Below are 12,065 nucleotides of genomic sequence, written 5' to 3'. Positions count from 1 at the left end.
ATTAAATCGTATCGAGAGTTCGGTTTAAAATTAGTCGAAAATTTACGGGTCACTACAAAATCGATCCGGTTGATGTAAGTCCGAAGATTCGAGAGTGGGTTTCCAGTGGGGGTAGGGGGGGTTGCCAACCAAGTTGTTCTAAAAAAAAATTAAAGGAAGGGTCATTTGAAGTAAACAACTAAGGGTTAGTCGCGTGATGTTGGAGCCGACTTGATATTGATAACATTGTTTATCGTTTGATTGGTACAAATGTAAAATATCGAAATATGTCTCGAAATGACCCGTGAAAACATAGGTTTATTTAAACGAAACAGTTTAATAATATGTTTTGGGTATTAAGTGAATGTAAATGTTAAAGTCATTTAGTTTATTGTCCCGTGGAACCACAGATTCCGACTAAGAAACTTGTCGTTGATTTTACAAACATAAAGTTCGCTCAGAGTTGAATATTTATATTTATAATAATAATAATAATAATAATAATAATAATAATTAATAATAATAAATGTCTTTTAAATTTTTTTAGAAAAATAAAATTACAATTTAGGAGAGATTAATATTTCCTTTTTTAAAAGATTTTGTATTATTTTTTAATTAAAATAATATATAATTATGACATCATCATTATGAAAAGTAAAGAGTAATTTAACTTAATGATGATATCATCATTTTAGAGGTTTATTAGACTATATAGATAGATTTGAAATCAAATAGTAATCTAACATCATCGGCCAATAAATAAAATTAACGATTGGCATGTACATAAATAAGATAAATACATCCATTCCAAAATCAGAGCATACTCCCAACCCAAAACCCCTTCATTTCCAATTGTACTCATTTCCAAAACAATCTCCTGTTTAAACTCTTCCAAAAAAACCTGAATTCGCACAGTATAAAATGCCATTAATTCCACTAAAGAAAGTTACAAAAGGGACAACAAAATGGTCAAGTAAAACACCCTCTGGAATGGGGTTGTGTGGCAAATGAATATTCGAAGTCCGCCATGGCTGCAAACATACCAAGTTGTACAAAATGTATGCTATTCGGGTGTCGCCCTGCCAAGATACTGGTCGAATCTGCAAGATGCCACAATCATCTGCTCAATTAATAACATTGATAATCACACCCTTTGTTTTCTTCGTTGTAGATGACCAACAACTCCGTAGGTCCCAAACGTCAAAACGACAACTCAAATAATGGTTTGGATCTAAAAACAACAACCAAAACATGCACTAATAGTGTTTCAGATAACATGTTTTCATATTGCAAACATAAATATAAAAATGTCGGGAATATTGTGCTTGGACATCAGGACATAGATGTGTGTTAACTATTAAATGCAACATGAATATGCGAAATATAATATTAAACTTGTATAGTTGTATATATTACTTACTGTGTAACCAAAAAGAATCAGTAGAAAACACATAAAACTACTCATAACATCTAGTCTGATATAGAAACAGCAAGCAAAATATCCGTTCGTTTAATGACCCCACTCATAGACTAATAATTAATCAAAGAATTTATAGATTTATATAATAATAATTAATCAAATATATTATAGAAAATATAAGCGAGAAAAATTTGACATTCAATATGTATTTTCCTTTTTCTTCCTCGATGATCCGTCGTCCGGCACCACTTTCCGGGTTCCGACCCCTTTTACCGTCTTGACTCCGGCGTAGGCGGCGAACGCCGTGTTTTCACGTTCTTCTACGTTTGGTGGTCTTCCTCTGGTAAGAGTTACTCTTTTCGTCTTTTTTGGTGGTTGCTTTTGGTCATGGTCGGGCTTTCGCGTCACTACTCCGGCTGCCTTTGGATCGACGTTTTTATTGCCCACAGGCGGCGATCTCCTTTGAGATCTGTGGACAACGAGGCCGTTGATCCGTTTTTGGTTTATGGCAGCCTCCTTTGTTCCCCTTTGGCCTGCGGTATCTTGGGCGTCGGTTTTTTTTTCGGCGGTTTTTTGGCCGGTTTTGTTGCCGCCTGCTTTTTTTATGTTTCTGTTTATCCATAGCTTTGAAAAATGGTGAGATTTTGCCTTGTGACTGATGTTGTATCTTTCTGTTGTCGGCTTTAGCGGGGTGGCCGGAGTTCATACCGGAATTTTGGTCATTGGTTGTTCTTGGTCGATTTTAGGGTGGGTTTGCTCCTTAGCTGACTGTTTGGGCGCTGTTTGCTCCATCCTTCCTGTCATCGTGGCCAGTTCGGGCTGTTACGACGTTGTTGCTGACGTGGTCGATTAGTGTCGATATCAAAAAATTCGGTGGACGGGGGTGATCTCTCGAGGGCTATTCTACCGCCCGTACGGTGGGTTTGTCCGTTGAATGGGTGATTTCTTCGGTGAGCTGGCCTCATGATGGGTGTTCTTGGGTTTCCCGGTAGACGGTGTTTATCGGTTTGTTGTGGTTCTGATGTTGCTCTTTGGGACAGTTTAGTGATGTGGCGGTCGGGAGGTCTCCTGTGGGCTTGGTCGTGCTTGGATGGGTATGTATTATGATTGGTTTAAGGTCTAGGTAGGGTTAGCAGCGGTTGGTATTAGCTGCGGGTTTTATCAATTTGTTGGGTGAGTGTTTGTCAATGTTGTCTCACTGTATGTATTTTCAATTATTGTTGGTGTAAGGGTGAACGTAGGTTCACGTACAACAGATCATCTCAGATATGCACAATTTGTATCTTTCAACAGATCACCAGATTTGTACAATTGTAACCTGCCTGATCATTTGATCTATATATATATATATTTCGCCAAAAAAAATGATGTGTATCATATTGGTGATAACAAACATACATCTTAAAGTTGCACATGATCGGATAAAAAATCACAATGGTCTATTTACAAAGATGAAACAAACATCCGTTTGACAAATCTTTTCCGACCCGTATGAAACCGTGAGGATGTCCAACCCAAATCAGCAAATAAAAGAATAATTAAGCACACACAAAAGACACGAATTTTTTACGTGGAAAACCTCTCAAAATCGAGAGTAAAAATCACGGGACCCGTAGGCCACTTAAATTCCACTATCACCAACAAGAGATAAATACAATAATCCTTATCTAGATCAACTAGAGGCATACAACATCATCATACTCTTGAACAAGAACAATCAACAAGTATATAAAATAATTAAAGAAAAGACGAACATCACTACCTTAAAAACTGTTGTTGTTTGACCTACTGTAAATCGAGCTACAGACCTTTTTAGACGAACTCAACGGTTGAAAACCTTAGCCCAAATGTCAGGAACACGCTGTCCAAAAATGGTGAATATTCAAAGGCTGGATATTCGGGGATCGTCACTTTTCAGAGCTGCTGTAAGTGTAGACGGGAATAGGGGTTTCTCTCTTTTTCTTAATCTCTCCACTCTCTTGAATGAGAAAATGGCTGCACTTGAAGTATTTAAATGCCCTAATAATACAAACCCAATCTAACCTTGTAAAGGGCCTAATTGTTGGGCTTGGGCTATAACTTTTTCATAAATGAAAACTTATTAAAAAAACCCAACAAATCTCATCCTTTTCAATTATGAGGAAGGATTGTTGAGGTGTAGGATTCGGTCAATGTTTAGCTGTTAAGCTAAATAAAACGGTAAAGGTTTGCTTGGTGGTTAAGTTAGGGTATGGCCAACCCTAACTTAAATGGGCCAGATCTAGGATTAATTAGACTAGGATTTGTCTAATTCATAGTCTATAAATACTCTCTCATATTGTATGTTGTATCACCTTCAAAAAGTATTAAGAATTCTCTCTAGTTCCAAAGTGGATTAAGTCTCACACCGAGATCAGACCACCATAATTTCTTGTGTCGTGTTATTTTCTTTCTTGAGTTTATTAATCTCGGCTATTGTGACTGTGTGTGTGATTGCTTGATCGATGAGGGTTGTTACTCTGATCAAAGTGCAGGTTCAGCCATATCAACTGGTATCAGAGCACAGGTTTAACCCTAGTCGATCATGTTTGCTGCTGCAGACCACGTCAGCTGTTGCTGTTACAGATCACATCTGCTTCAGATCTGCTGCTATTACGTTAAAGCAGATTACAGGTTCTAACAGCTGCTGCTCAGGAATCCTAGACGATCACATCTGTTTGCAGGTCAAACCCTAGCCGTGACCAACAGCTGGTGCTGTTACGATCAAGCCTCTGCAGCTGATCACAGTTATTGCCATTCTTCTGATCATCACATATGCTGCTATTTCACAGGCGTGTTTTGCTGCTGTCCATTCTGATAAAGCTTTTACAATGGCAGAAGAAGGAAGAATCAAAATTGACAAGATTGACGGGCAAGATTTTGGGTGGTGGAAGATGCAGATTGAAGATTTGCTATGTTAGAAGGATGAAGGATCTAATCGATGCTTTGAATGAGAATAAACCGGAAAGATTGAAAGACGGCAAGTGGAAGATGCTTGACAGGAAAGCCCTAGCAGTTTTCAGACTCACGTTGACAAAAAGTGTTGCCTTTAACATTGTGAATGAAACCACGACACGTGGTTTGATGAAGACCTTATCAAATATGTATGAGAAGTCATCTACTTCTAACAAGGTGTTCTTGATCAGACAGTTGGTAAACACCAGGTTGAAAGAAGGTGCTTCAGTAACAAACCATGTCAATAACTTCAACAATATTATCTCTCGGTCTGTTGATATCAAGTTCGATGGCGAAGTTAAAGCTCTTTTATTATTATCCTCGTTACTTGAAAGTCGATCAAGATCAATCACAGTTATCAGTGGATCCACAGAGTCCTCAAAGCTCAAGTTTGAGGCCATTCGTGATTTTATTCTTGGTGAGGACATAAGAAGAAAGAGCTCAGGAGAACCATCGGGAAAATTTCTTAACACATAAGAGATAGGTAAAAAGAAAGGCAGAAGTAACACCACCAAGGGCAGATCAAAGTCAAGAAGAAAGAGTGTGTCAAGAACAAGGAATGACATTGAATCTTGGAATTTTCAGGAAACTGGACATTTTCGAAACCAGTGCACTAAGCTAGCAATATCATCAAAGGGAAGGGAAGTTAATGTAGCACCTGCAACAGATGACTATGAGAATGTTCTTGTGTGTTGCATTGAGAACACAATCGATGCTTGAGTTATGGACTCAGGAGCATCGTTTCATGCTACTCCAAGTCCACACTTGTTGAAGAATCTACGAACACGTAATCTTGGTATAGTTCGTTTGGCTAACGATCATTGTCTTGACATCACAGGGATTAGAGATTTAGAGCTGAAGACCTCTTTGGGCACAAATTGGACCTTGGAAAATGTTCGAGTTATTCCTGGCCTAAAGAAGAAACTTATCTCTATTGGACAACTTGACGATCAAGGATATGGTGTGTTATTCGGTGAAGGTTAGTGGAAAGTAATAAAAGGGAACTTAGTAATAACCAAGGGAAAGAAGAGAGGCACTCTTTACATGCTAGAAGTTCTAGCTAATGAGGCAAATTCAGTATCCAATGATCGAAGCTTAACCAATTAGTGGCACCAACGTTTAGGTCACATGAGTGACAAAGGAATGAGTATGCTAGTGGGTAATGAAAAAATTCCTGGTGCGAAGAGGGTTGAATCAGACTTTTGCGAGTCATGTGTTCTAGGCAAGAAGAAAAAGGTCACTTTTGCAAAAACATGAAGAACTTTAAAAGCTCAGAAGTTAGAGCTGGTACACACAGATGTGTTCGGGCCTACACTTATTTCTTCACTGAGTAGAGCACACTATTATGTTACTTTCATTGATAATTCAACACGCAAGGTATGCGTTTACTTTTTTAAAAATAAATCTGATGTTTTTGAAGCTTTTAAGAAATGGAAATCTGTTGTTGAATTATCTTCTAACTTGAAGGTGAAGTGCTTGAAGTCAAATAATGGAGGAGAATACATCGGCACCAAATTCGTTAATTATTGTGCTGATCATGGCATTCAGATGATCAAGATGTAGTGACCCGAACTTTTCCATGTTTATATATATTAATTGAGATTGATATTTACATAATTAAATGTTTCCAACATGTTAAGCAATCAAACTTGTTAAGACTTGATTAATTGAAATATGTTTCATATAGACAATTGACCACCCAAGTTGACCGGTGATTCACGAACGTTAAAACTTGTAAAAACTATATGATGACATATATATGGTTATATATATAGTTAACATGATATTATGATAAGTAAACATATCATTAAGTATATTAACAATGAACTACATATGTAAAAACAAGACTACTAACTTAATGATTTTGAAACGAGACATATATGTAACGATTATCGTTGTAACGACATTTAATGTATATATATCATATTAAGAGATATTCGTACATCATAATATCATGATAATATAATAAATTAAAATCTCTTTTGATATTATAAACATTGGGTTAACAACATTTAACAAGATCGTTAAGCTAAAGGTTTCAAAACAACATTTACATGTAACGACTAACGATGACTTAACGACTCAGTTAAAATGTATATACATGTAGTGTTTTAATATGTATTCATACACTTTTGAAATACTTCAAGACACTTATCAAAATACTTCTACTTAACAAAAATGCTTACAATTACATCCTCGTTCAGTTTCATCAACAATTCTACTCGTATGCACCCGTATTCGTACTCGTACAATACACAGCTTTTAGATGTATGTACTATTGGTATATACACTCCAATGATCAGCTCTTAGCAGCCCATGTGAGTCACCTAACACATGTGGGAACCATCATTTGGCAACTAGCATGAAATATCTCATAAAATTACAAAAATATGAGTAATCATTCATGACTTATTTACATGAAAACAAAATTACATATCCTTTATATCTAATCCATACACCAACGACCAAAAACACCTACAAACACTTTAATTCTTCAATTTTCTTCATCTAATTGATCTCTCTCAAGTTCTATCTTCAAGTTCTAAGTGTTCTTCATAAATTCCAAAAGTTCTAGTTTCATAAAATCAAGAATACTTTCAAGTTTGCTAGCTCACTTCCAATCTTGTAAGGTGATCATCCAACCTCAAGAAATCTTTGTTTCTTACAGTAGGTTATCATTCTAATACAAGTTAATAATCATATTCAAACTTTGGTTCAATTTCTATAACTATAACAATCTTATTTCAAGTGATGATCTTACTTGAACTTGTTTTCGTCTCATGATTCTGCTTCAAGAACTTCGAGCCATCCAAGGATCCATTGAAGCTAGATCCATTTTTCTCTTTTCCAGTAGGTTTATCCAAGGAACTTAAGGTAGTAATGATGTTCATAACATCATTCGATTCATACATATAAAGCTATCTTATTCGAAGGTTTAAACTTGTAATCACTAGAACATAGTTTAGTTAATTCTAAACTTGTTCGCAAACAAAAGTTAATCCTTCTAACTTGACTTTTAAAATCAACTAAACACATGTTCTATATCTATATGATATGCTAACTTAATGATTTAAAACCTGGAAACACGAAAAACACCGTAAAACCGGATTTACGCCGTCGTAGTAACACCGCGGGCTGTTTTGGGTTAGTTAATTAAAAACTATGATAAACTTTGATTTTAAAGTTGTTATTATGAGAAAATGATTTTTATTATGAACATGAAACTATATCCAAAAATTATGATTAAACTCAAAGTGGAAGTATGTTTTCTAAAATGGTCATCTAGACGTCGTTCTTTCGACTGAAATGACTACCTTTACAAAAACGACTTGTAACTTATTTTTCCGACTATAAACCTATACTTTTCTATTTAGATTCATAAAATAGAGTTCAATATGAAACCATAGCAATTTGATTCACTCAAAACGGATTTAAAATGAAGAAGTTATGGGTAAAACAAGATTGGATAATTTTTCTCATTTTAGCTACGTGAAAATTGGTAACAAATCTATTCCAACCATAACTTAATCAACTTGTATTGTATATTATGTAATCTTGAGAGACCATAGACACGTATACAATGTTTCGACCTATCATGTCGACACATCTATATATATTTCGGAACAACCATAGACACTCTATATGTGAATGTTGGAGTTAGCTATACAGGGTTGAGGTTGATTCCAAAATATATATAGTTTGAGTTGTGATCAATACTGAGATACGTATACACTGGGTCGTGGATTGATTCAAGATAATATTTATCGATTTATTTCTGTACATCTAACTGTGGACAACTAGTTGTAGGTTACTAACGAGGACAGCTGACTTAATAAACTTAAAACATCAAAATATATTAAAAGTGTTGTAAATATATTTTGAACATACTTTGATATATATGTATATATTGTTATAGGTTCGTGAATCAACCAGTGGCCAAGTCTTACTTCCCGACGAAGTAAAAATCTGTGAAAGTGAGTTATAGTCCCACTTTTAAAATCTAATATTTTTGGGATGAGAATACATGCAGGTTTTATAAATGATTTACAAAATAGACACAAGTACGTGAAACTACATTCTATGGTTGAATTATCGAAATCGAATATGCCCCTTTTTATTAAGTCTGGTAATCTAAGAATTTGGGAACAGACACCCTAATTGACGCGAATCCTAAAGATAGATCTATTGGGCTTAACAAACCCCATCCAAAGTACCGGATGCTTTAGTACTTCGAAATTTATATCATATCCGAAGGGTGTCCCGGAATGATGGGGATATTCTTATATATGCATCTTGTTAATGTCGGTTACCAGGTGTTCACCATATGAATGATTTTTATCTCTATGTATGGGATGTGTATTGAAATATGAAATCTTGTGGTCTATTGTTACGATTTGATATATATAGGTTAAACCTATAACTCACCAACATTTTTGTTGATGTTTAAAGCATGTTTATTCTCAGGTGAATATTAAGAGCTTCCGCTGTTGCATACTAAAATAAGGACAAGATTTGGAGTCCATGTTTGTATGATATTGTGTAAAAACTGCATTCAAGAAACTGATTTCGATGTAACATATTTGTATTGTAAACCATTATGTAATGGTCGTGTGTAAACAGGATATTTTAGATTATCATTATTTGATAATCTACGTAAAGCTTTTTAAACCTTTATTTATGAAATAAAGGTTATGGTTTGTTTTAAAAATGAATGCAGTCTTTGAAAAACATCTCATATAGAGGTCAAAACCTCGCAACGAAATCAATTAATATGGAACGTTTTTAATCAATAAGAACGGGACATTTCAGTTGGTATCCGAGCGTTGGTCTTAGAGAACCAGAATTTTGCATTAGTGTGTCTTATCGAGTTTGTTAGGATGCATTAGTGAGTCTGGACTTCGACCGTGTTTACTTGAAAAATGATTGCTTAACAAATTTTGTTGGAAACTATATATTTTTAACATGTGAATATTATGTGATATATTAATCTCTTAACGCGTTTGATATTATGTGATAGATGTCTACCTCTAGAACAAGTCCCATTGACTCACCTAATAATAATGAAGAGTCAAATATAAATTGGAATGATTCGTGGACTGATTCACAAGTTCCCGAAGAGGAACCGGAAGAAGAGTCGGAACCGGAAGAAGAATCGGAACCGGAAGAAGAATCGGAACCGGATGAAGAAATAGAACCGGTGGGGGAAATAATAAAACGGTTAAGTAAAAGAAAATCCTCAACCAACCGACCAAGGTTAATTATGGTCAATGGTGTTTCCGCCAAGGAAGCAAAATATTGGGAGGATTACCAATTCTCCGATGAATCGGATTCCGACGAGAATTCCGATGATATTATAGAAATTACCCCAACTGAATTTAAAAAGGCAAAAGAAAATAATAAGGGAAAGGGCATAAAAATAGAGAAATCTAATTCCAACCCCGATGAACTTTATATGTATCGTCAACGCCCGAAGTCCTTAAGTTGTAACAATGACCCGGGAACCTCTAAACCACCAGGTTTTTCTAAACCAATGTGGACAACGACGGCTCGTATTAGGGGAACATCATATATCCCTAGAAACTTGGCAAAACGAACCAAAACCGAAGAAGAAGAAACGAGCGAGTCGGAATAAGATAGTTGTATTCGTGTGGTGTAATATATGTAATATAGTGTTCTTATGCTTTATGATATATGTAAAAATTGCTTGTATTAATAAGTATTTTTTTATGAATCTAACTCTTGTCTATTTTACAGTTTAAAAACACAAAATGGATAGACAACCCAATATTTTAAGAGACCTACCCGGAGACATGATTGATGAAATCTTGTCTAGAGTCGGCCAGAATTCCTCGGCACAACTATTTAAGGCGAGATCAGTTTGTAAGACATTCGAAGAACGTTCCAAGAATGTCTTGGTTTATAAGAGACTTTCGTTTGAAAGATGGGGGATATCACATTGGGAAACCCATAAGTTACGATGTGTTTACTTTGATGCATATATTGCGGGGAACCCAAATGCTATTTTACGCAACGGGTTAAGAAATTATTTTGACTCAATATATCCGAATATTGGACTTCGTGATTTAGAAAAAGCGGCTAACATGCAACATAAAGAAGCATGTTATGCTTACGGATTAGTAATGTTCGCTTCTCACCAAAGTGAGAACAAGAACATCGGGCTACAACTATTAAACAAAACGTTTCCACAAGTGACGGAGTCGGTAATTGGGGTAAGAAATGAGGTTTTTAGATTATTACGGGACTGTTGGACATTACGTAACCCTCGTCCCTTTGACGACGTTACAACACGCTGTCTTATCAACGGCCATAACAGTTATGTTGCACAAGACCAAGGATGGGAAGTAGTCCTAGTAAAACCAGAATGCATGACTTGTTTCTGGACGTATGAATTACGTGTCTTTATTGCCTTTGCTGAACGACTTGTGTACTATCTAGAATTATCTTCACAACTATCTTGTATCAAAGTTATTGTGTGCTATATTTCATGCTTTATGTAAAATAAGCGGTATTGTAAGTTTGTAAAATATTGTATAAAAGTTTGAACGCGAAATATTATTATAATCAGTTTTTCATATAGAATTGTAGTAGTTGAATTGTATATTAGCTACTAAGTATGAACTTAACGGGTAGGTACTACCCGAATTTAAACTTATAAAACGCTAATATGAAGAAAAAGCTTTTATAAATGAGTTCATATTATGCTACGAAATACTATTAACTACTCTTAATATTCTGTATGATTAACTTGTTCCATTTAACTATTTTGAAGGAAATGGCACCGACTACTCGACACACCGTGAATATGAATGAAGAGGAATTCCGTACTTTTCTAGCTTCAAACATAGCCGCAGTAAAGGCTGCGCTACATACCAACAATAACCTTGGATCTAGCAGTACAGGAAATCGTGTAGGATGCACCTACAAAGAATTCACTGCCTGCAAACCTTTGGAATTTGATGGAACCGAAGGACCGATCGGATTGAAACGGTGGACCGAGAAGGTCGAATCGGTGTTTGCCATAAGTAAGTGTACTGAAGAGGACAAAGTAAAGTACGCTACGCATACCTTCACAGGTTCTGCGTTAACATGGTGGAATACCTATCTAGAGCAAGTGGGACAAGACGATGCGTACGCACTACCGTGGTCAGCATTCAAGCCCTTGATGAACGAGAAGTACCGTCCCAGAACCGAGGTCAATAAGCTCAAGACAGAACTTAGAGGGTTACGAACCCAAGGATTTGATATTACCACGTACGAAAGACGATTCACAGAATTGTGCCTATTGTGTCCGGGAGCATTCGAAGATGAGGAAGAGAAGATCGACGCGTTTGTGAAAGGATTACCGGAAAGAATCCAAGAAGATATAAGTTCACACGAGCCCGCCTCCATACAACAGGCATGTAGAATGGCTCACAAACTAGTGAACCAGATTGAAGAAAGAATTAAAGAACAGACTGCTGAAGAGGCCAATGTGAAGCAAGTCAAAAGAAAGTGGGAGGAAAATGGTGATAAGAATCACCAATACAACAACAACAGCAATCGCAACAATTATCCCAACAATCGCAACATCAATCGCAACTACAACAAGCGGCCCAACAACAACAACAACAACAGCAACTACAACAATCATCCCAACAACAATAATAACCGCAACAACAACAATCAGAAGCAG

The sequence above is a fragment of the Rutidosis leptorrhynchoides genome, chromosome 2, assembly GCF_046630445.1.
Source record: "Rutidosis leptorrhynchoides isolate AG116_Rl617_1_P2 chromosome 2, CSIRO_AGI_Rlap_v1, whole genome shotgun sequence".
Classification (NCBI taxonomy): domain Eukaryota; kingdom Viridiplantae; phylum Streptophyta; class Magnoliopsida; order Asterales; family Asteraceae; genus Rutidosis; species Rutidosis leptorrhynchoides.
This window is presented reverse-complemented; position numbering follows the sequence as displayed.